At 42.4% G+C, this 23,014-nt stretch overlaps 1 protein-coding gene and 1 pseudogene across 5 annotated transcripts in view; both read right to left on the reverse strand.

Moving 5' to 3' along the window:
- The window catches only part of AUTS2 (activator of transcription and developmental regulator AUTS2), a 1,205,607-nt gene that overhangs the window by 1,039,991 nt on the left and 142,602 nt on the right, over positions 1-23,014 (reverse strand). The window lies entirely within an intron of this gene.
- LOC105604842 (small ribosomal subunit protein uS4-like) overlaps positions 1-23,014 on the reverse strand; it is an 81,163-nt pseudogene that overhangs the window by 18,027 nt on the left and 40,122 nt on the right.

Below are 23,014 nucleotides of genomic sequence, written 5' to 3' on the forward strand. Positions count from 1 at the left end.
GGGAACTAAGATCCTGCAAATTGTGCAACTTGGCAAAAAAAAAAAAAAAAACAACACTTTCCTCAGGCAGCCAGGAATGAGCCCTCTGCAGCTCCTCCACTTGTCTGTACAGAAATCCCTATGAACTGAGAGCAGGGGGTAGCATCACAGACATAGCAAACCTTAAACAAACACTTCATATAAAAATATTCACACACTATACATGACAGGATTTTGTTAAACATCTGCTGAATGATTATAACATCCACACAAAGTTCTATGGTCCTCATTCATAATGCAAAGGTGTAAAAGATATTTTCCTTCATTAACTGAATCACCTGAAATGGACCAAACTGATATTTGAGAAACAAACTCCTAAAAAGCCGAAAAAGAAAACAATGGCCTCTCAATAAAAGATGACAGTATACACTGTTTCTAACATGCTGACATGGTAACAGCCCCAAATGAGAACTAACAACCTCCCATCCTGTTAGGCTAACGCCAGCCAATGGAAAGGAGGCGCATCATTCAAGTCCGGTGCTTTTTATACAGTTCTTGAATTCCACATTTGCTGAATCCCACAAATGACCATACCCCTGAATTCCACCCTGAGCACATCCCACAAAAATAGACCATTTTTCTTATAACGAAAGCACTGATAAGTACTGAAACCCGTGCTACATGGTAGCACTGTTCTGAAGGTTTAACGTGTGTCTTATTTTCCACAACAATCCTGTGAAGGAAGGACTAGAATTCTTTCCATTTCTCAGCTACAGCTCAGTTCCTTTGGACCCTAACATAATCTCCTTATCATTTTTGTCTCAGTTTATGCCCCTCATTTATTTCCAATAATCGTGCTTTCTCTGTGGGTTGGGAAAGAGGAGCAATGAAGGACTGAGCGTTACACCATCCTGTCCACCCGCAAGTTCTGGTTTGCATCCATTAGTTCCGGCCAATAAAGGCACCAGGCATCTCCCAGGAATGGAGGGGAAGCAGACATGGAGGTGCAAACATATCGTAACCTGAGGAAACATCAGGCCTGCAAGGCTGCGGAGCCGGCCACTGCCAGCTAAGCGCAGAACGGTGCATGTGCACCGCCATTAACTTCAGGAAGATTGCAGCTAGTCTCGTTGAATTTATCAATGAAACCCACTCTGTGAACACTATGTAAGTCACCCCTCAACATCCCATTTCCTGGACAGCAGTCGATACTTGGAAAGCAGTCAACTTCTTTCTCCCCATGGAGTGAGGACAGAAATTACAGTGACGCTGTGTACACACTGAGAAATATTCACTAAACTCGTCTATTTGTGATTTTATCTCCCACCTAATTACAGCTGAAATAATATAATATGATTTACACTCCTTGTTCAAGTGTGACATATTTAATAGATTATTCAATATTGGTTTATCCAGCTATGTTAGACTGACAGCAGCACTTAATGTTAATCAGGAGGATGTCTATGTATCAATTTTAAGCTTCATACAGTTCAATGAAATTATCAGAGTAGCAAGACACCATCAATATGTTTTGATCTATGTGTCGAGAGACTTGGGATGTTTGTTCATCTTTCCTTCATGTTCCGCTTGGCCACACAGGGTGGGGGAAGCAGCGTAAGTGAACACGTGTGTCCAGGCTCTGCCTCAATGCTTCAGGGTGGAGATACCTGAGGCCCAGTCGGCAGAGATGGGGACCTCCCTTCATCTGGAGCTTGGAGACGAGTTAACCCCCTCAGGCCACACTTCCCTGTCCCCCTCCTTGCAGCCACCTCACCACCTCATCCTCCTCCTTCCTCCACTGGGGCCACTCTCCCTCAGCTCCCCTCCTTCCTAGTCAAGGCAACTATGTCTCTTAGGCTCCTATCCAGGGGCACACAACCTTTTCTATGGCCCAACTTCCACACTGATCACTTCTCTCCATTGTCATCACTAACTGAAACCTCAGTGCAAGGACTCGGCATCCCCCGGTTACTCGTGCTTGGCCTGCACCTCATAGTTGGCAGGTCCAGAGCTGGTAGTACTGAGTGGGTCCTAAGGTCTGTGGCTAGTGAACTAACATTTACTAATGTCATGTAAAATCGAATGTATATTCAGAGGCTGTGCTACCTGGATTTGAACCTAGCAGATAGCCACCGTTCTCAGTGTCTGTTTCATAACCTATAAAATGCAAAGGTACTCCATTAGGTCACTGAAACAGTAAATGAGGAAATATGAGCAAAGTGCTTAGCAAAATACCTAGCACACGGTAAGTGCTAAGTATTTTTGTTTAAACCCTAGGCTTATTTTTTCTTTCAGTTTCTACAGTCTGAAATAAGAGAGTGTGTGGTTTGGATGTGGCCAAACAGGTATGTAGGGCAATGGTCATGATTAAAACTAATAATTTACTCAATTCCACTGCATCTGACACTTGTGGACAAATCAAATATTCACCAGACAATTGTCACAGACACAGCAATATATCAAATACAGCATAAGGTCCTGGGAGAGACAGACACTTGAATGGAGGAGTGTGAAGTCTCTCTCTGGCACAGGTAACACAGGTAGTAACAATACTTCCATATCAGGCACAAAGATAACAATAACCTCAGAGTGGAAATGAGCACAGAAGAGGACATTCTAGTTTGTCCTGACGAAGGCTCTGAGAAAGTTTCACAAACAAAGCGACACTTCAACTGGTCCTGGACAATATGGAGAGAAAAAGAAACAGTAAGCAGCAGGCACAATGTGTGTTTCAAAGGAGGTAGAACCCCTAATAATCTGAAATGCAGACCTTACTAGACAGCTTACTGGCTACCATCTATGAGGAAATACACTGGCTGGAATCACCTAAGGATCATGTCCATAGGGCCACCAGAAAGATGGAAGCTTCTGCACTGACAGAAAAGAAATGGCAAGTAACCCTCATGTTGGTCCTTAATAGTGCTGCACGCCTGAGCATCCTCAGTACAGAAGGGCCCACATACTGTGGAGAGGACTCAGAACCACAGCATAACTACATACTGCTGTCAGTGGGCTGTAAAAGTATCCAGAGATTCTCTCTTTCAGTTTATGCCTCATTCCCTGCTGCCCACATACAGACACCCAACTGTTTAGCAGTAAGATCCACAGGCAACTCACTTCCTAGTCTTCAACTCTCCCTCAAGTACATATAAACAGTAGTGAGTGAGTGAGTAGATTACTGCTTCACCCACTGCCAATGATGTGAGCCCAAACGCAGAGGATAGGTTTAGGAAGAACACAACTGGGGCTGTACCATCCAGCTTTCTAGGAGGCTATCATGTCATCCCAACTCTTATCTGAGGACAAGGGTGAGAAGCATGACACCAGGTAAGTACCCGAGCTCAGGCTTTCTAAGATTCAATCTGCTTCTCCACTATTTAGCCAGGATCCTGAGAAGGTTGTCCTCTAGGTCTAATCTAATGAGAAGTACCAACCAACAAGGACCAAAGCGAGCCATGAACAGTGTGTCAAAGTTCAGATGTGCTAGAGCAGAAGGCTAGAAACACACCCATTCAGGGACAGCTCAAAGCACTCTGGACATCAAAGCCTGAGAAAGCTAATTTAAATGCAACTCTTAGAAAGAAAACAGCATGGCCACTCCTCAAAAAATTAAAAATTAAAGTATATGATACAGCAATTCTACTTCTGGGTCTATATCCAAAAAAACTGAAAGAGAAATTTTGAAGAGATAGTTCATACCCATATATATAGCAACATTATTCACAATAGCTAAGAGGTGGTAGCAACCCAAGTGTCCACAGACGGATGAAAGAACAGGCATAATGTGGTATATACATACAATGAAATGTTATTCAGCCTCATAAAAGGAAGGGAAATCCTGATACATACTAAACTTGGATGAATCTTTGGGACATCATGCTAAGCACAATAAGCCAGTCTCAAAAAGACAAATGCCAAAATTCCACTTATATGAAGTACCTAGAGTAATGAAGTTCATGGAGACCTAAGGCAAAATGGTGGTTGCCAGGAGCCTGGCAGAGGCGAGAATGGGAAGTTAGTGCTTAAAGGGCAAAGACTTTTAGTTTTGCAAGATGAAAGGAATTCTGGAGATTGGTTACACAACAAGGTTAGTGTGCTTCATACTACTGAACTATGCATTTAAAAATAGATAAGATGGGGCTTCCCTGGTGACTCAGTGGTAATGAATCTGCCTGCCAGTGTGGGAGACACTGATTCGATCCCTGGTCCAGGAAGATCCCACATACGTGAGACAACTAGGCCCGTGAGCCACAAATACTGAGCCCATGCTCTAAAACCCGGGAGCTGCAACTACTGAGCTCACTTGCCATAACTATGGAAGCCTGTGCACCCTAGAGCCAGTGCTATTGACAAGAAGGCTTCGCATTGCAACTAGAGAGTAACCTGCAAGGCAATGAAGATCCAACATAGCCAAAAATAAATAAATATTTTTAAAAATAGGTAAGATGGTAGATTTTATCTTATGGGCATTTTTACCACAAGATTTGAAAAACCAAGTAACTGGCTGGACTTCACACATACAACTGAGAACTTTTTGAAATCCAGCTAAAGCATTTCCCATGCGATGCAGCCTATGGGGAAAGTATGGATCAAAGACAATATAACCAGCAAGGAGATTCTGGCCTAAGCAGAAACCAAACAGTATGCAGTCAATCAAGAGAGAAGAGCAACATTTCTAAACTATCAAGGAAAAAAATAAAAAAATAAAAAAATAAACTATCAAGGAGGTCCTTCTACCCTGCCCAGCTCCCTCTGAGGAATTCTTAAAACCTCTCAGAGGCAATATTAGTGCAATTACATGAGCAGCCTGGAGAGAGGGACAGGAAGACCTTGTTGAGTCTGTGAAGGACAATGAATCCTCATCTATCCTGCTCTGGATCCACAGGCCCAGAGGGAAGCAAGCACCCTTGACAAAGCTGCAGTCTTAGGACCAGAGCTGCTTCGTACTTGGCAAATTTAAACTCAAGGAGCTATTTGTTCTTCCAGAGCCCAAAGTCAAAGAACTCATCAGCTTCTGAACACTGGCTTCCCACAACCAAATACTTGTCAGGCCAACAACACTCTCCTAATGTAAATAGGGTTTGGCTGATAAGTGAAATGCAATCTTCTGCATGGCAAATTCAGACAAGTTTTGCAGGAGTCAAAGCACTTACCTTGGGAAAGCAGATCTAACCTGGCGGAAGTCAAGTAGCATTTCTTTTTATAAGGTCTTCCCCACACACTCATCATTTGTATATTTTAATTCCATACTTTCAACCAAGGTGTCAGCTGGCCAGAATGCCCTAAATCGCAGTTGTCTCTAGAACTGCTGAGGAAAGATCCACAACCAGCTAGTTCAGTCCTTCACCTCTCCATTCATCACCATATGGACTCCCTTGATGGTTTAAAGGGAGGGAGGGGGAGCTCTTGGGAATAAAAGCAGTTCCTCTGAAAGTGAAAAGTGAAGGCACTCAGCCATGTCCGACTCTTAGCAATCCCATGGACTGCAGCCTACCAGGCTCCTCCGCCCATGGGATTTTCCAGGCAAGAGTACTGGAGTGGGTTGCCATTTTCTCTGAAAGGCATTCATAATTACAGAAGCACAGCTGATCTTCCAGTGTTCATCCTAGCTAGCAAGGGCCCATGTTACATAAATCATGTTCCTGCCACTACATGGCACTTCAGGAAATTACTGGTCAGTATTAACCTGGCCTAAAGTGCTCAGAGAATTATCAGAAGCCATCTCATTTATGCAAGTAATATCAGCAAAAAGAGAATGAGGTCCCTAAGCCTTGAGTGGCTAGCCTTCTTATCAGGCCACTCAGTGGGAGACCATGAGCAAGTGTTTGGCCTTGGTACTGCTGTCTCAGCAACTAAAAAACAAACAAGATCAGTCCCCATTCACTTCTAAGGTTCTAATATTCAGAATGAGAATGCACCCTGTTTTGAATTCTTAACAAAATGTTCCACGGTATCATCCAGGGGGCTCACAGTATGTGAGCTAAAGTATTAGCATGTCCAAGGTACCAGGCTAGGTGTTACAAGAAATTTCAGGCTGGAAGGAATCAAGCACAATTTAAGGCAGAGAAGTTAAATACATTAGTGTAGCAAAGAAGAACATGAACTATGTACCAAGAGGGAAATAAAATAATAATATTGAAAAATAACAGCAGCACAATGCCAGACACTTTTAAGTGTATCGCCTACACTAACTCATTTCATAATCACCGTGATACTAAAAGGTAGATGCTTGTATTATCTCCACTTGGCAGATGAGGAAATGAAGATACAGAAGGGCAAAGTAATCTGCCCAAGATCAAACCGCCTCTAAGTGGTCAACCTGGAATAAAAACACAAGGCGTCAGTCTAATCTGTCTGAAACATAATGGAGAGAGATGATGGCCAGCTGGGGTGGTTAGGAAAAGATGTCACAGAGATGAAGGTATTTGGAATGGACCGAAAAGGAGGAGGAGATATTGTTACAGATAGACAGAGCCAAGGATGTCTACGTGCCTATTCTTACAAGATCAGTCCTTATAAACAGATGTAAATCATACACTCCTGTCATGGCTTCCACCCCGACAGCATGCACTTGAGAGGAAAATGAGATCCCAAATCCTGAAAGGCTTCCGCCAGATCATCCTCAATATACGAGCGAGTGACAGAGCTTCTCAACCCCCAGGTATCTGCCTCCAGGCTTCTGGGCACTGCGGAGGCATCACCTCAGTGGACTCCTAAACTGTGCTGAGGCAATTACACGCATCCTGATGAAGGTTCACCCTAAATATTTTTAAACTGCCTTATTAAAAGGTGTGATGCAAGAAAAAGGTTGCATTATTATTTTTAAGTTCTTCCTTTGCAGTCATTCATTTAGAGGTGTGAAAAATAAGACCTGTTTTTCATTTCTCACTTCCCATACTTCCGCTTGATTAACAGGCCTCCATTCCTGAGCTTTACATTGGAGGCGTATGCTGGAATGGGTTCTATCTTATGATTTCACACAAACAAAAAAGTTATTTCTTACACAATGATGAGTGTTTCTCAGGCTCATGTAAGAACAGGCAACTCTTCTCATTTGCAACCAACCAGTTCATAGGACACAAGGGAAACTCAGACTTTATGTAAAAAGTATGTATATGCTCACAGAATAAATGAACTGTTCCTATTGTTTATTCCTTTTCTTTTTAAAAGCTCAGGAGTTACTCTGTTTTCACGAGTTTTTAAAAATTCTATCCCATGGTATTCTTTTAACATTATTTCAAAAGCCAGGCCCCCATCACTGTAGCTTCAGCAGCAAGTATAGTGCCAAGAAGAGCCTGTATGTGAAGACTTTAAAAAATAAATGTTATCTCTGACATTCATTGTGATAAGAATGAAAATATCCTGGAGTAATGCTTTAGAAAAATCTATAAATTCACTACACTTTCCAAAAAATCCGATGACCATATGTAGAAATATCAACTCTCCAGAAACAATTATCTTCTTCCTTAGTCTAAAAAGGCTTTTTCAAATTAACACACGAAGACTGATCATCAGTTACAAGCCCAGCTCAGATAAAAGGCTGAAATGAAATGTTCAGGGGAACCACTATCATAAATTACAAAGCTGGAAAAAGACTGTACAAATCATTCAGTATGATTTATTGATAATAATAAAAAAAGAATATTCAATTTCCTTATTTTACAGGTGAGAAAACTGAGCCTCAGAGAAACTCAGCAAGTCAGGACAGTTCCTAGGACTTGAATCCAGCCTCTTCCCCAAACCCATACCAGAATGCCACCTCAGCAATGACTAAAACCTTGGTCCTCTCAAATAATGAACACTGTAATGTAACAGTCTACTAGAATATGAACTCTAAGACTTAGGATTTTGTCTCTTTTGTATACCAATATATCCCAAGACCAAGAATAGGCTCAGGGACATAACTGGTACTCAGTCAATGTGTTGACAGAAAAAAAAGAAAAAAAAAACAGCTTCATAATAAAGATCTAAAACATAACCAAAATATCTATCAAGTCAGCATTTATCGTATACAGTTTAAAAAGATCCAAAGAGGGGCAGCAGGACACAAGTAGAGGTAAGCCCCAAACACTGGCCTTTGCCAGGGAGAAATTTAACCCACAACTCCCAGTTCCGATTCCAATTATTAGCTCAAGCCAGCCAAACTCCTTACTGTGAGAGCAAAGAAAGGACTTTCTGAGGTTATCTAGGGGTTTAAAGAATTTCCTCGATATTCAGAGGAAGCCTACACTCCCCAGCCTCCTATTTCATTTCAAATCCACACCCCTCCACCTTTTCTGTAAACAATTATCCCTTCCCCTCAGTCCTTGACCCTGTATCCCCCGCCTAGATCAAGGAAATACACACAAGTCACACATGAAGACAATCTTACAAAATGGCCAACAGGGCTGAACTATCTAAAGCCAGCACCAAAGCAAAGGCATTCTAACTCACTATATCAATAAGCAATGAAAAGCAACAGACGTCCATGTTCTCCATAGCCAGTCACTGCCCCAATAACAAGCCATATGTTTTGATTCCAATCACAGCACAGCAGCTAGGCCAGACACATTACCAGACAGAGCTGGTGGGTGTTACATTTATCAAGCAACACACCACTCTGGGATGGCACAGAGGATCCCAATGAACCTAGGCTAGAGACCAGATCTGGAACCTATTCCCTCTCAGGGCAGGATGACAAACTGCCGATCCAGGGCCATTTCTAGGCAGCAGAGGAGAGGCTTTTATCAGCCTTGCAAGCTACAGACTTTTTGGTCCATAGACTCCAGGATAGACCCAAGCTAGAGGAGAGGAATAGAAAGCAACTCTCAGGATTGTATTTAGTGGTTAAACAAGACTGAAAAAGAAGTCAGCAGACCACTGGGGAAATCTATCTTCCTTCAAGTCTACACACTAATCCAAATAACTATAGCTAGAAACTTCTCATTTGAGTTTTCTGAATCTCAAAATCTACTTTTCTATTTGTATATGACTGTCCCTTGTAATTATTTTAAATGTATAGCGGTTCTTTGCATAAAGGAGTTAGATTTCTATGCCTTTCTTTCAGCCTCTATAGAAAGCAGTGATTTATAAGTGATCAACTTAAATATATTATAGGAGCCTCTCTCTATGGTCTGGAATAACCATTCTCTGTTTTCACCATAAATACACCTTCATTTTAAAAATTCATCCCCAATGAAACTACTTTGCTAAGTTTTTATGTTAATCTGTGTTTTTTTTTTTTACAGGACATGACATTTGTATTTGGGGCAGGGCTTTATTGCTTGAGTTTATATCATACGATGAAACAGAGTTAAGTTCATAGTGAAAGAAGTGGTTTTCACTTTCAATTTAACATTAAACATTTTTTCTTTCATTTATTAGACCAAAAGTCAAAATATAAATTGGGGGGGGGGGTGGTGCTGCAAGCAAACATTAAAGCCTCTATTTGTATGGGATCCTCTCTTTGACAGAAAGGCAAAATGAACCCTTTAAGGACAAAAAAAATTGAAAACATGAAGACCTATGAGTCAGGTTCAACTTCCAAAAGGTTTCCAATCTTTGAAATGGGTTCTTTATATTCAGGAGTGGGGAAGTTAAAAACATTAAAAACAGGGTTTTTAAAAGCCATAAGAAAGTCACAAAAGCTATAAAACAGTCACAAAAACAAGGGTCTCACTGAAAAGGTGTAACACCTGTTGACAGACACCAATGAAATCTGCCGCCCCAGTGCACAACTGTCAGGGTGACATGAGGTGTTGGAAGGCTAGTCACACTCTCCTAAGGCATCTGGCTCAGTCATCTCAATAATGAATGCAGCAAAGGAATCAAGTATATGGGCCTCCAAGGCAGACAGCTGTGTGACTTTTGGCAAAATGTCCAACTTCTCTGTGACTCAGTTTACATGAACAAAATAGACCTACCCTGTAGAGCTGTCATACAGATTAAATAAGGAAACACTTGCAAGGTGTTTATTACATACTCAAAATGATCCTACCATCATCCTCACTCATATCTCTATTTTCCCATATTTCTGCTAACATAAAGAGAAAATAGGCCCTTATTCCAAGAATTAATAATGATGAGGGTGAGCTACAGGGCTGAAATGATCTAGCAAGCCCACCTACACAGGATATAATGCTGAGCATCTCTTACCCAAGGACACAAAAATCAGAAAGGCCTACTCTCTCACCAGCTGTCTCGCCCTTGTTAGACCTCAGATGGGGGTTAAAAGAAAAAGCTCCACAACTTTAAAACAACTGAAGGCAATTTTCAGGACAAGAAGGAGACTGGCAAATTCACTGGGCCTTTCAGCAAGTAATAAATACATCAATGAGCTTTTCTAAACTCCTAAAAGAAACACTTTGTTCTCGGACTTCCCTGATACATTTTCGCTGGATGCCTCCCTGGCCATTCCACAGGTTCTGAGTTGGTAACCAAACATGGTGACAACAGAAATTCGCTTCTTTTTTTAACTATTACTATTTACTTGGCTGCCTCAGGTCTTAGCTGCGGCACGTGGGATCTTTCGTAGCACGCTTGCTCTCTAGCTGCAGCATGGGCTCAGCTGCCCCGCAGCAGGTGTGATCTTAGCTCCCACCAGGGATCAAACCTGTGTCCCCTGCATTGGCAGGCAGATTCTTAACCACTGGACTACCAGGGAAGTCTCCTGAGATTTGTTTCTTATGTTTACTCCAGGTTATCTGAACAGGAGGAGGACAGGAGAAGGTCAACAGCTAGTTCCTGGTTCATTTACTAACTATGCCTACATCAGAAAGTTACCACACAATAAAGTAACCTACCTAAAATACTGGAATGCAGCACTGTGAAAACTGGAGCCTGTCCATCTGAACTTACGGATGAACAAAAGCAGCAGCAAAATGAAGGAGTCCTGGTGTCAACCTTGATCATATGCCAACTGCTTCAGAGATGAACAAACAAACAAAACCCAGGCTGCATGCATTTGCAAAGAGATCACCATCCCCAAGTCCAGAGCTTGGAGAGAAAGCCACCCTTAGGATCAACACCCCAATGATTACGGCAAGACGAATAAACTCAGCTCTCTCAGCTGGACCTGAAAGGCAAATACATCCTCACTCTTCAAGATCCAGATCAAAGATCACCTCCTCTGTGAAGCCATCTCTGACAACCAGGCTGACCTATCTACTTATGTCTTATAAGCTCATTGCTATTTATTCAGAATTCTGTTGGCCTAGTTACCCTCAAGAAGTCTCATTTATATTTCTATACATCACTGCCATGTTGGACTGTGAAATCTGTAGAGAAGAAGCATATACTGTCCTTCCTTTGTACATCTGCTGAGTGAATGGACTAATGAATGCCACAGTCTTGGGTTTTCATCAGTTCATAGGGTTGATGCATGTGCTTTGTGTTCCAACTGTTGAAACCCATGGGAGGCATTAACAATGTTAATTAGATCATTGCAATAAACTGGAAAAATAGTATAAAAGGAAAAGAAAAAACCCACCAATCTCTGAAAAATGGAATGTAAATAAAACACACTTCATAGCATAATAGATGCTCAGCAGAAACATCCTGTGTATTACCCATTTCTCTCTCCAAATAAATCAAAGGGATCTAATCCAATTTCAAGAAAGGATATATAAATGATAACTGACAAAATCCTGCCCAGACAGAATCTTACACATCAGGTAAATGCTACATAGGGACTCATAGATGGTTATGTAAATAGAAAGGGGAGTGAAAGCATAGCCTTCCTTGCCAGCAAGTCTCTGACAAAAGAGCAATCATTAATACCGCCACCCACACAGCTGCCAACCTCACTATCTGAAAGCCTTGTCACCAAAAAGAATTATTTTTCTGGTCAATTATATGCCTTAATTCATTGAAACATTGACTTCATGAGAACAGGAACTTTATTTTGTTTATAACAATACCCTCAGCTCTAAAAACAATGCCTGTTTTACAGCAGAGGTTGTCAAAGGCTCTTGAATGAAGAAACGAGTGAGAGGAAAGAAGTGAAGCTGAGAAAGAGGGAGACAGGCAGCAAGGCAGGGACTGAGGAGCTAATTAAGAGAGGAGAAAAGAATGTTCTTCTCTGGAAAAAGTTTTATATGTCTTTATACCCACTGCATACTGCTCTGCTGTGGCAATACAAGCAAACAATTTTGGGGTTTCTAATAAAAAACAAAACAAGCGTGTTTTTTTTAATTGCCCCAGAGCAAATATTGACTTTTAAAGCGAAGAATTAGGTGCATCTCCTTTCACTCATTCAGCAGACGCTCACTTTATGTGTCCACCACGTTCTAGGCACTAACACTAAGCACAGGTGAAATGAGAAGAGGAATACATATTAGAGCACAAAGTTCAATTTTGATGGATATCATTTAACACGAAGAAACAGAGAAAGGTGACAAAGGCATAAAAGATGAGAAAAGATACAATGAAGAAAGGTAAGAAAAACTGGAGTTGTCTGGCCTAGAGAACAAGGCTGATTTCATTAGAGGCTTCAAATACACAAAAGGCTTTTATGAGATAATCCTGAGCATTTCCACGGCTCTCCTTTCTTTCTTCGTAAGGCCTGTGTTTAGGCATTTCCTTCTATTGACTTCAGACATGCCTTCCTCAAGTCAGAAGTGAATGCCAATATTTTGCTTGCTGATATGTAAGCAAGGGCTTAGCGTTCCTAAAACACAAATACTAGTTTCCTCCTTCCTAGGCTTTAACAAGCTGTCTGTAGGCATTTCTCTCCCACCCTATAATTTCTTCTCCTCCTTTGTTAAAACTGTAAGCACATCTGCAAAAGACTAAATATGACACTGTAGATGACTGTCACGTCCCTCTCCCCATACTTGGCACCCAGTCTACAGAAACCAGATCACTTCACCAGTATCTGACGCAAACAAGGTTTCACTGGGGCAGGTGGCCACTTCACTACCTACAGCTCTACCAGCCACACACGCATAGCCAATGTTTTATCTTCACTCTGTTACTTCTGGAGAGAAAGCAATAGAAGGCTGAGGACTGGCCAAAGTGCGGTCTCCGTTTGCAAGACTCGGTTAAATCATGAAGGTACACAGCATCCAGGGACAACCATTTACAAAATGTGAAATCATTCAGGTTTCTAGTCCAGCATCTTTCCAACCCCTAGCCTTTACTCCCTCTTCCCAAATGTAATTCCCTCAACTCATATCACAAGATGATATCTAGTGATCTATTTCTTGATCCCCCATGCCCAAAGTATCCAGGAAAGTAAAAGGCAAAGCTCTAGACTCATTCTCAGGACCCACGGTACTCAACGCATTCATCTCTCAAAAATTAAAAATAACTTAGGAATAATAATAATGAGAGAGATTCCCTGGTGGCTCAGTGGTAAAGAATCCACCTGCCAATGCAAGAGACATGGGTTCTATCCCTGGTCCAGGAAGACCCCACATACCGTGGAGCAACTGCACGGAGAGCTGCAACTACTGAGCCCATGTGCCGCCAACTTCTGAGCTCACACGGCCTGGACCCAGCGCTCCGCAACAAGAGAAGCCACTGCAATGAGAAGCCTACACACCGCGGCTAGAGAGTAGCCCCTGCTCGCCGCAACTAGAGAAAAGCCCGCGCAGCATAACAAAAAATAAATAATAAAATTTTTAAAAATAATAGTAGTAATAAAGACAAAGAGACAGGAATGGGGGCACATGTAATTAACAAGGGTTCCCCATGGCTTTTTGTGTCATAATGTTGTTCTCTGTGTCACTCTAAGTATCCTCATGTCAACCAACAGTAATATCAAACACGTAAAATCAAATAGGAAAAAAAAGAAGCTGCGTTGTGAGAATTCTTCTAATTATTAAGCTCAGCAAAACAATTCTTATGGCAAAGGAAAAAATTTTTTACTGAGCTCTTTTTAAGAGACAAGTTTCTTCACCCTTACTCCAATTTCCACGCTTAATAAAGATTAGTTTGGGGGAGGTTGTTGTTTTAATTAAAAACTATGCAAAAGGACAGAGTCTGACTATAAAGTAATCTCAAGACACCACCACACTTTGTGCCATCTCGTCCTCAGGGACTTGCCTTGCATACCATCTCCCCTATAGTTTTCCTAATCTATGAATTAAAAGAAAGATCAGATTTCTAAACCTGGGCTGACAAATTCTTGTTTTCTGTAAGACTACAGTCTCAACATGGTCTGCTTCAAACCTCACCCCTGCCTGCTCTCCCCAAAACCACTTGACAGATGACTGTGTCAAGTCCCTTACCCTCCCCAATGGCTCTAATCCCTCACCTGAACAATTAATTGTGTTCCCTCATCTCATGGGAATGTTGAAAAGAGATCACTATTAATAGACTAGTCTCTGCAAAGTTATTTGCTAATGCAAAACCACGACATGAGGGCTGTGTCTTGAGGGCCATGGTGTGGTGTAATGGGAAGAGAAAGGACTTTTGAGTTTGATGGAATCAAGTTAAAATCCTTACTCTACAGCTTTCCAGCTGCCAGAAACCTCAGGCAAGCTACATAACCTATACACCTCAGTTTCTTCATTTGCAAAATGGCAAAACAAAACAAAACCACCTTTCTCTCACTTCTATTGCAAGAATCAGATGAGCTAACGTAGGTAAATTTCTGAAAGTTCCTGGCCCAAAGCAGGTACTGAGATGTCAGTGTGCTCTGTGCCAACAAAACCTCTCGCAGCTTCCTGACACCCACACTGACAATGACCTACACAGGCAAGCTCCACAGGGCCTCCCACCTGAAATGCTGCGGCAGTCCTCTGTGTTTCCATTTCCTGTCCCAGCACCATCCACCCTTCATCATCCATCTTGCCGTAAGCAAGTGTGACCTCATACTGTCATCGCCTACTACTTAACATCCTCCAACAAATCCCTACATCCTACAGAGTCAAATTAAAAGCCTCAGAGAGAGAGAAAAGACTGTTCACTAACTGGCACTTGCTGGCTTTACTCCCCGCATCTGAACTGTCCTCTGCTGCTCCTCCCGCCTTGCTCTGTGCGCGTCATGATCTCCTGGGGCCACCGTCTGTACTGGATGGCATTTCCACCCTTCTGCCAGGGAGTGCCTCTCCTAACACAGCACTGGGGTCTGCAGCGGAGGAGGCACAGAGGGAGGTGCTTGGTAATCTTTCTGTGGCTTCTCCTTCCGGTTTAGTCACCTGTGAAGTCATCAGAAAAGGGAAAGGACAGCAAGGATACTCTGCATACAACAGCACAATGGGAAGCAAGAAGCAAGATAGATCCAGCTCTGTCTTCCTAAAGGTCTTTGAGAAACAATGTCACAGCTGTGGCAAAGGAGAGCAGACTACTGCTAGACTCCAGGTGAATGGCAGAAACCGACCCACGGCAGCAGAGGCCTCTACTGCAGCGCTGCTCACCTCCAGCTTGACTGCAACCCCCCATGACTAGCCCACAGGTCTGAGAGCCTGAGCGAGGGGAGGACTGCCCGCTCTCTCAGAAATCCTGGAAGCCCAGCTGTCCTGCCTTCTGGATACAAGCTCCTCCAGCTGTGGAGAAGAGACAGCAGTTCCTTGAGTTCGAGGGTATTTCCTGAGCCTTTAACATTTGGCAAAACACCAGAACTGACTCTTGGATAAGTACTGCTGCCAGCTCATGCTGATGAAAATATTCCTGCTGCCCAGTTCTGGAGCTTCCTGCCACTTACCACGGTCTCTCACAACCACCACCCATACTGTACCCTCACAGCATCCCAAGTTACTGGCATCCCCACATGATGGAAGAGGAAACAACTTTAGAAAGTCCAGCTACTGTCCCCATAGCCAAAGAAGCAGAGTCTCATTCTCCAGATCCACCAACCCTTGTATACTCAGAACTGTCCACCCAGGGAGGCACCAACCAGGAGAATTACCACAAAGCTTCTCCAGAACTTGGCAGCTTCCTGATCACTCCTCTCATCCCCTTCCAGGGCACAAAAACCAGGTCAACAGGAACAATTTCCAACTCACTGACACAAGGTAGGAAAATTCCAATATTGCAAGTAACCAGATGCAGCCCAGACAAAATGTGTGAGAGCAGGCCAGGTGATCTCTCCAAAGAAGTGGAAGAAAACCTTCCTTTCATCACTTCTTATGCATCAGACACTTCTCTTCCCATTCTCACATTATGTGATCACACCAAATTTTTCCAGTTGCGAAGAAGCACTATCATAGCCATTTTATAATTATAAAAACTGAGGGTCTAAGAAGTGAACTAACTTGCCCTAGGCCATTCAGTGGAGCCAATATCTAAACACCAGATATTGCTAAGCACTCAACAATACACTCTTGGGTCAAGAAGCATGGCTTCCTTTGAGAAAGGTATGCTGCAAACTCACAATTATAAGTTCATATTACTTAAAATACAAACAGCAGCCATAGCTCCAGCCCTGCAGCTCACTGCAGATCCAAAATATTTAGTTTCATTTCCAATTTCCCCTCTGTCCATCCATCAGTGACTCCTTAGAAACTTACATTAGTCTCTCATCTCTTTCACAACTGATAGAGAATGCTTTCCTCCTAAAGTCATATTTTTCCATAAAAGACCTGAAGGACTAAAGAGTAAGAGAACTCTTATGAAACTGACAATTTTCCATCCTCTCAAAGATTAATTTACTATAGTCACCCACAAGTGTCATAATTTCAAAAAACCATTTTTTATCCCAACAATTATCCTGATCAAAATAAAGTCTCACACAAGACTCTGACCTTAAATACTGAGTGTAAGATGCATTGATTAAAAGCTTTAAACTTATCCTTTTATTGGCAAACACATTCAGGGGCAGTTATTCATGCCATCTGGTTCAGAAATTAGATACAGAGTTAGCTACAGATTGATTAGTGCTTAGTAAAAAGAAGAAAAAGACTAATTCCTGTATTATTCCTGGCTCAGCAAGTGACAGCCTTGGCATGGATCCACAACAAGGAGCCCAGAAAGACTCCAGAACCCAACAGGAAACCTGGGCAATCTAGAGCTGTGTTCCAACAAGTCGTGCTTCCTCCCACCAAGAGGCTGAGCACCTCCGCCAGGACCCAGCCCGGCCTGCTCACTCTCTCAGGTCCAGGCATCCTGCTCCTGTTGGAAAACAGAACCCGAAGGAGCCAGCACCAGACTAGCGAGACTCAGGGAGAGGGCTCCGGGGCTGGCATGAGGGCACTGTTTGGGCGTCTGAATAGAGGGTATTTGGACACACAGCGAGTTCCCTACATACAAACCTTCAAGGTGTGAACTTTCAAAGATGGAGGCATGTATGCACATGTCCCATCACACAAGTTAGCTCACGTGTCTGCGTGCACTGTCCCGTCGGTGCACACTCTACAAGTGGTTGTGTTTGTGTGTTCACTGTACAGCCCTGTCTAGAGTACAGCAGTGCCGTATCTTGATTTCAAGCCCAAGATGTCCAGAAGCAAGCGGAAAGCAGCAGTGGTGTAGCTGGTACCACTGTACTTTTCAAAGTACTGTAAAATCTCTTTTATTTTTGTGTTTGTTTTTACGTATTATTTGTGTGAAAAACATTATAAATCTATTAAAGGACAGGACTTACAGAGCTGACTGTGTTAGTTGGGTACCTAGGCTAACTTTGTTAGACCTATCGAACTGGTTTGTACATAGGGAATTTTGTTTGTAGGGACTCTGTCCGTATGCACAATGAAGAGACGGATTGAGAAGTAATAAGGAAAATCACCATCCGTGATGATCACAGTCATAATATTGAATTTCCAGTGAGTGTTGAGTGCTGGGCCCTGTTATAAAACTATGTGGATTAAGTAACACATGGAGTTCTTGCAACTTCATAGAAGAGGAAGTTACTTACAATCAACATTTTAAAAACAAAGTACCCAATACACAGAAAAGCTAAGTAAGATCCAAGGTCACATCCAGCCACAAAGTGGTAGAGACAGAGTTCAAACCTAGGAAGTCTAGACTTCAGACTCTTTTAATCCTAAACAGTAAACTGTACTTCCTTCTTTCTGATGGTACCTAGCAATATGCAAGCACCTGTTTTATGTCCATTTCTTTTGTGGCTGCATGGACTGTATAATCCATGGGGATGCAAAGAGTCAGATACGACTGAGGGACTTTCACTTCACTTTGTGGCTGAAGAAGTTTATATGTTGAGAAAAAATCCTTTAGGTTCAACCATAAATGAGTTAAGACCTAAAGTATGGATTAATATTATATTCTTTTCACCCGACTTCTTTCCTTCTGCCTGCCTATACACTCTTCCTCACACTTCCACTGAACACAATAATACAAGGAAAAAAATTCAAAAGGAGTTAGTCCCTTTCACATGACTCTTGTTTCTCTGTCTCTCCTTTCCAAAGGCAGTCCTTGTTAGAAATAAACCGCCCCAAAAAAAGTTTAACAGCATTTAGGAAATAAACAACATTGAAAGTCACTGGACGAATGAGCAGGAATCAACCTGCAAGTCCCAGAGTGATAGTTGAGTTTCGGCTAAGCAAACGTCCCACACATTACATAGCCAATTAGGCTATTATTTGTCAGCCACTACCTCACCAAAATGCTCCTTAAGACAATTTGTGAACATTCAGGGGAATCTCTTTTCTAGTCCATCACCCATCTCAAGGAAAGATTCACGTGCACTTGAAAGTTACTTTAGTTTCTGTCATTGCTGTTGTTTTGTTTGGTTGGGGGGGAGGGGAAGAGGGGTGGAGGGGGAGGGGGGGTTGTTGATGCTTACTTAATAAAAAGTCTCAAAAAAGATGTGCAACATTATTTTTTATAAACAACACATTTTGGTCTGTACCACTTGCCACTATTATCCATTATTCTTATTTTCCAATACCCCCTCATTTTTCCCTTCCATACCTTTTACTGCTTATTATTACAGCGGAACAGGAACAGGTTCCAAAGACAGGAAGCAATGAATTTCCATTTTATTTCACCCCCTAGTTTCCGCTGCTGACAAGTGAGTACCTTAATTTCTCAAAACTCTGTTCTCCCTACTCTGTAAAACAGAGATAAGGCCACCAACCTTTGTTGACTATTCGATGAGATGATGCTTGTGGAAACACCTGGCTCATAACAGGCAATCAGTACTTGTTAACATTCCCTCTGCCTCCTCACTTAAGTCAGACCTTCAGCCTGAACACTTGAGAATTCCAACAGCCTCACACCCTCAATCTTCCCAGTTGCCCACACACCCTACCACACTGTCACACATGAACTAGCTGCAATCATCCATTTCTGAGTCAGCAGCCCTTAAATGGAGCCTCAGCATAAACAGAATGACAGAACAAGTGAAGGCACCAGAGGTACTCTAAGGATGGCCCACATGGGGGCTACAGCCATGATCTGAATATCTGCACCAAATGTACTCTAAGGGTGACCCACATCGGGGCTACTGCCATGATCTGAACATCTGCAAAGTACTCTGATTCCTTGTAAGCTCCTTACCCCCAGGCCCTACATCCCAGACACCCCTCAACTTGTCTGCTCAACCCTTCGAAGAATCAGATGTGGCCCATTCATTTCCTGTGGTTCCCCTGCCTCCTCCATTCCCGCCTGCAATGCCAGGGTGGTTTTTAAAACAAATGAGAATGGCACTCAAGAAGCAAAATGAATCCACTTAGCTCTGTGCTCCCTTCTCCCTTGCTGTTATTTATTTTTGTGTATTTCACTAGAAGCAGCATTTGTCAACATGGCAGCAGAGAAGCTGCAAGCCAGGGAGAGCTGTTTTTGTATAAAACAAATAACTGAAGCAGCACAGGAGCGGTGTTGAATAAAGCTGCCGTATGAACGGCCACGAAGTGTAAAATGGTGAGCCCCTGAGTTGGCTGCAGCAGCTGCTTCAACCCCCAAAGAAACAAGTACTTTAGAGAGGGAAAAGCTAAACTGGTTATTTGCAGAGAGATTCAGAGAATTTTGATCACATGATCCAGCAACGGGGAAACTGGCAGAGTCCACAACTGAAAAACAGGTAAGAGAAGGAAGAAGGAGCCTTCAAGAACTTGGCAGGGAGAGGATGGAGGAATAAGGCAGTGACAGCTAAAAGATGCAGGTTTATTTTTAAGGTGATGAAAATATTCTAAGACTGTAATGACAGCTACATATATCTGTAAACACAGTAAAAGGCACTGAATTGTATACTTTAAATCAGTGGTCCCCAAAACCTTTTTCATACCAGGAACTGGTTTCATGGAAGATAATTTTTCCACAGATTTGGGGGAAGGTGGGGTAAGCAGGGGATATGAGGGGACTGGAGATGATTTAAACTCATTACATTTATTGGACACTTTATTTCCAATCTAATGTCACCACTGAACTGACAGGAGGTACTGATCTGTGGCCCAGAGGTTGCGGACCCCTGCTTTAAATAGGTGAATTGTACTGTATGTGAATTAGATCTCAGAAAGCTGTTGGAGTGGGCATCCCCACAGGAATCGGAGTCAGTAAATAAAAGTGCATCCTGAATCATCCTCACTGACCTTTAGATGCCCCAAATGTACCCACCTCATCACTATTTACCAAGCACTGGACTAAGTACACACACAGGCCACTCATTTAATCCTAAAAGATATTCCCGTTAACAAGTGGGTGATCTGGGGCTCAGACATCTGAGGTGAGTCTGCTTCTAGTCAAATGCCTGTCACCAAGGCCCATGTTCTTCCCACCGCATCCCCACTCCTCCCTGGCCACACAATCACATCACTGAGGAACAAGGAATTTATGCTGCATCCGTGATTTTTTTCCAAAATATCTTGCACTTACCTCTAAGCAAACTGTTTTATTGAAAGTAAACTTGTGACAATAACTCTGATACACTCATATTTCCCTCTATTCTGAAAAAGATACCAAGAATAAGCTTTCTCTTGGATGACATAATTTTCTCTTAAAACCTGACTCAATCTGTTATACAAAGCTAGCCTTGGGGACTCCCAGGACAGTTGGGGCCACCTGTTTGGCCCAAAGGCCGTTCTTTTAATAGCTATTGTTTCTCCTTCCCCTGCGGTCAATAAGAGTTCCCTGTATTGTCTAGGTATCTTCTGAATATAAATGCTCTCTTTCAATCCCTAGGGACCAGGGGCTTCACCAGTTACTGCTACAACAGAAGTAAAGTTCAAGAGCTTTGTGACAGCTGGTTGTCAATCCATGGCTTTTTCAATTTTATAACCAGGTCTTCAAAATATGAGGCTGCCATACAACTGATCCATGGATGACTGGGATTTTATGACAATAACAATGATTACTGTTAAATGTGACTTTATGTAACACTTTTCACTTTTGCAAACCACCGTGAGACACTAGCTTTTTTAAAAACTAGACATGCGGTCTCCCCACACATCTACCTTCCCACCTACTTCATTCCTCTGCACAAATGCCTTATCTCAGAAAGCTTTCTTCCTAACAGTGTATGAACTTCCTGAGATAAGGACTCTAAAACCCCAATCACAGAAGGATGTTTTTAAAGGGAACATGATCTCTTCCTCCCAAGCTGAGCTCCTGATAACAAGAATCCTGTCCATAAAATTCAAGGTTCATATTAGGAAAAACCCATTCTTAGAAGGAACTCTAAGAAAAATCCCAGAAGTACATCTTATTAGATTGGAGTTGGCTGTGAAGGTTTTTAATTAGGAAAGAAAGCAACCAATAACGATAATCCATCTATACTTAGTACAGAAATCCTGGTAAGTATACATGCTTTATCCCAATTTTACAGATAGAAAATATGTCTTTACAAAGATACAGAAAATTAACACAAATACTATCTCTCACTTTCTCTCTTTCTATCTAAACCTCTGAGTATCTCTCTCTCACACACACACACAAGCATACTAAATGGGAGGACTCAGATTTAAACCTGAGTCTGTGTGAGACCAATCTAGAGCTCCCAGGAAACACACACTGTGGTAATTCTCAGACTATAAAGCCAGAGACACCCGAATTTGAAACCCATCTTTGCTACTAATTAGCTAGGTAATTATGAGCAAGTTACTTCCCTGTGTATAAAACAAAACTATTAATACAGGCGGCCCTCAGTATCACAAATGCAGAACCCACAGATACGAACGGGTGACAAACACACAGGGATTGGGCATCCAAACGGGGGTTAGGGAGGCCCTAGAGACAATCCCCCATGGATATCAAGGGACAACTGTACACTGCAGGTCATGCTGAAAAAAAAAAAAAAAAAAAACAAGATTATGCTTATAATGCTAATTTTAGAGCTTTCATTTGGCAAATTATTCACGTTTTGTTTGTACCACATCATTCTGTATAGACTTACGTATCATTTTATAATAGCCAGCTTTGGTAAGAACTTACCATGTGCAAGGCACCATTTTAAATGCCCTATCCAAGGTCACAATACAAGGACAAGCTGGGAGTCAAACCCAGGTAGTGAGGCTCAAAGCCAAGGCTTCTAACCATTATTTTGCAAGGCAGAAGTGCAGAAAGTTAACTTCCCAGATAACAATATATTGATTCCTATCCACTAGAGCAATGGATCTCAAAGTGTGGTCCTTGGACTAGCAGCACTGACATCACCTAGGAATAAGAATGTATAAAGAATGCAAGTTCTTGGGCCCCACCCCTAACCTCCTGAATCAGAAACTCAGAATGGAAGGGGGCGGGGGGAGACCCAGCATTCAGTTTTAACAAGTACATCAGTCACCTAAAAGACTTTAAAACACAGACTGCTTGGCACCAACAATACCTATGCTTAGGCTTCTGCCACAGGTAAAGAATCTTGAGAATGGCTCAAACGCAAAAATGAAAACAATGTCAGGTTCTCCAGCTCCAAAGGTACAGATTTGCAATGGCTGAAGTTGGTGTCCCATCTCCATCATCTGAAATTTTGTCTTTGCCCCCATAAACTCCATTGTCAACACAACAGTCAGCACCTACTTAATGCTTCCCCAGTACAGCTCTGGGTCTCACTCAACAAAAGCCCAAGTTCTCACAGTACCTACAAGGCCCTATGTGATCCATGACACCTGCCCCCCATTCTGCCACCAACCCCTCCCTGGATTCTCCTCTTGTCCGTCTCTCTGCTCCACTTCCACCTCCCACTCTGCCCCAGCCACAGCGGCATCCTTGCTGCTCCTCAAACACG

This window comes from Ovis aries, chromosome 24 (assembly GCF_016772045.2).
Source record: "Ovis aries strain OAR_USU_Benz2616 breed Rambouillet chromosome 24, ARS-UI_Ramb_v3.0, whole genome shotgun sequence".
NCBI classification, from domain to species: Eukaryota; Metazoa; Chordata; class Mammalia; order Artiodactyla; family Bovidae; genus Ovis; species Ovis aries.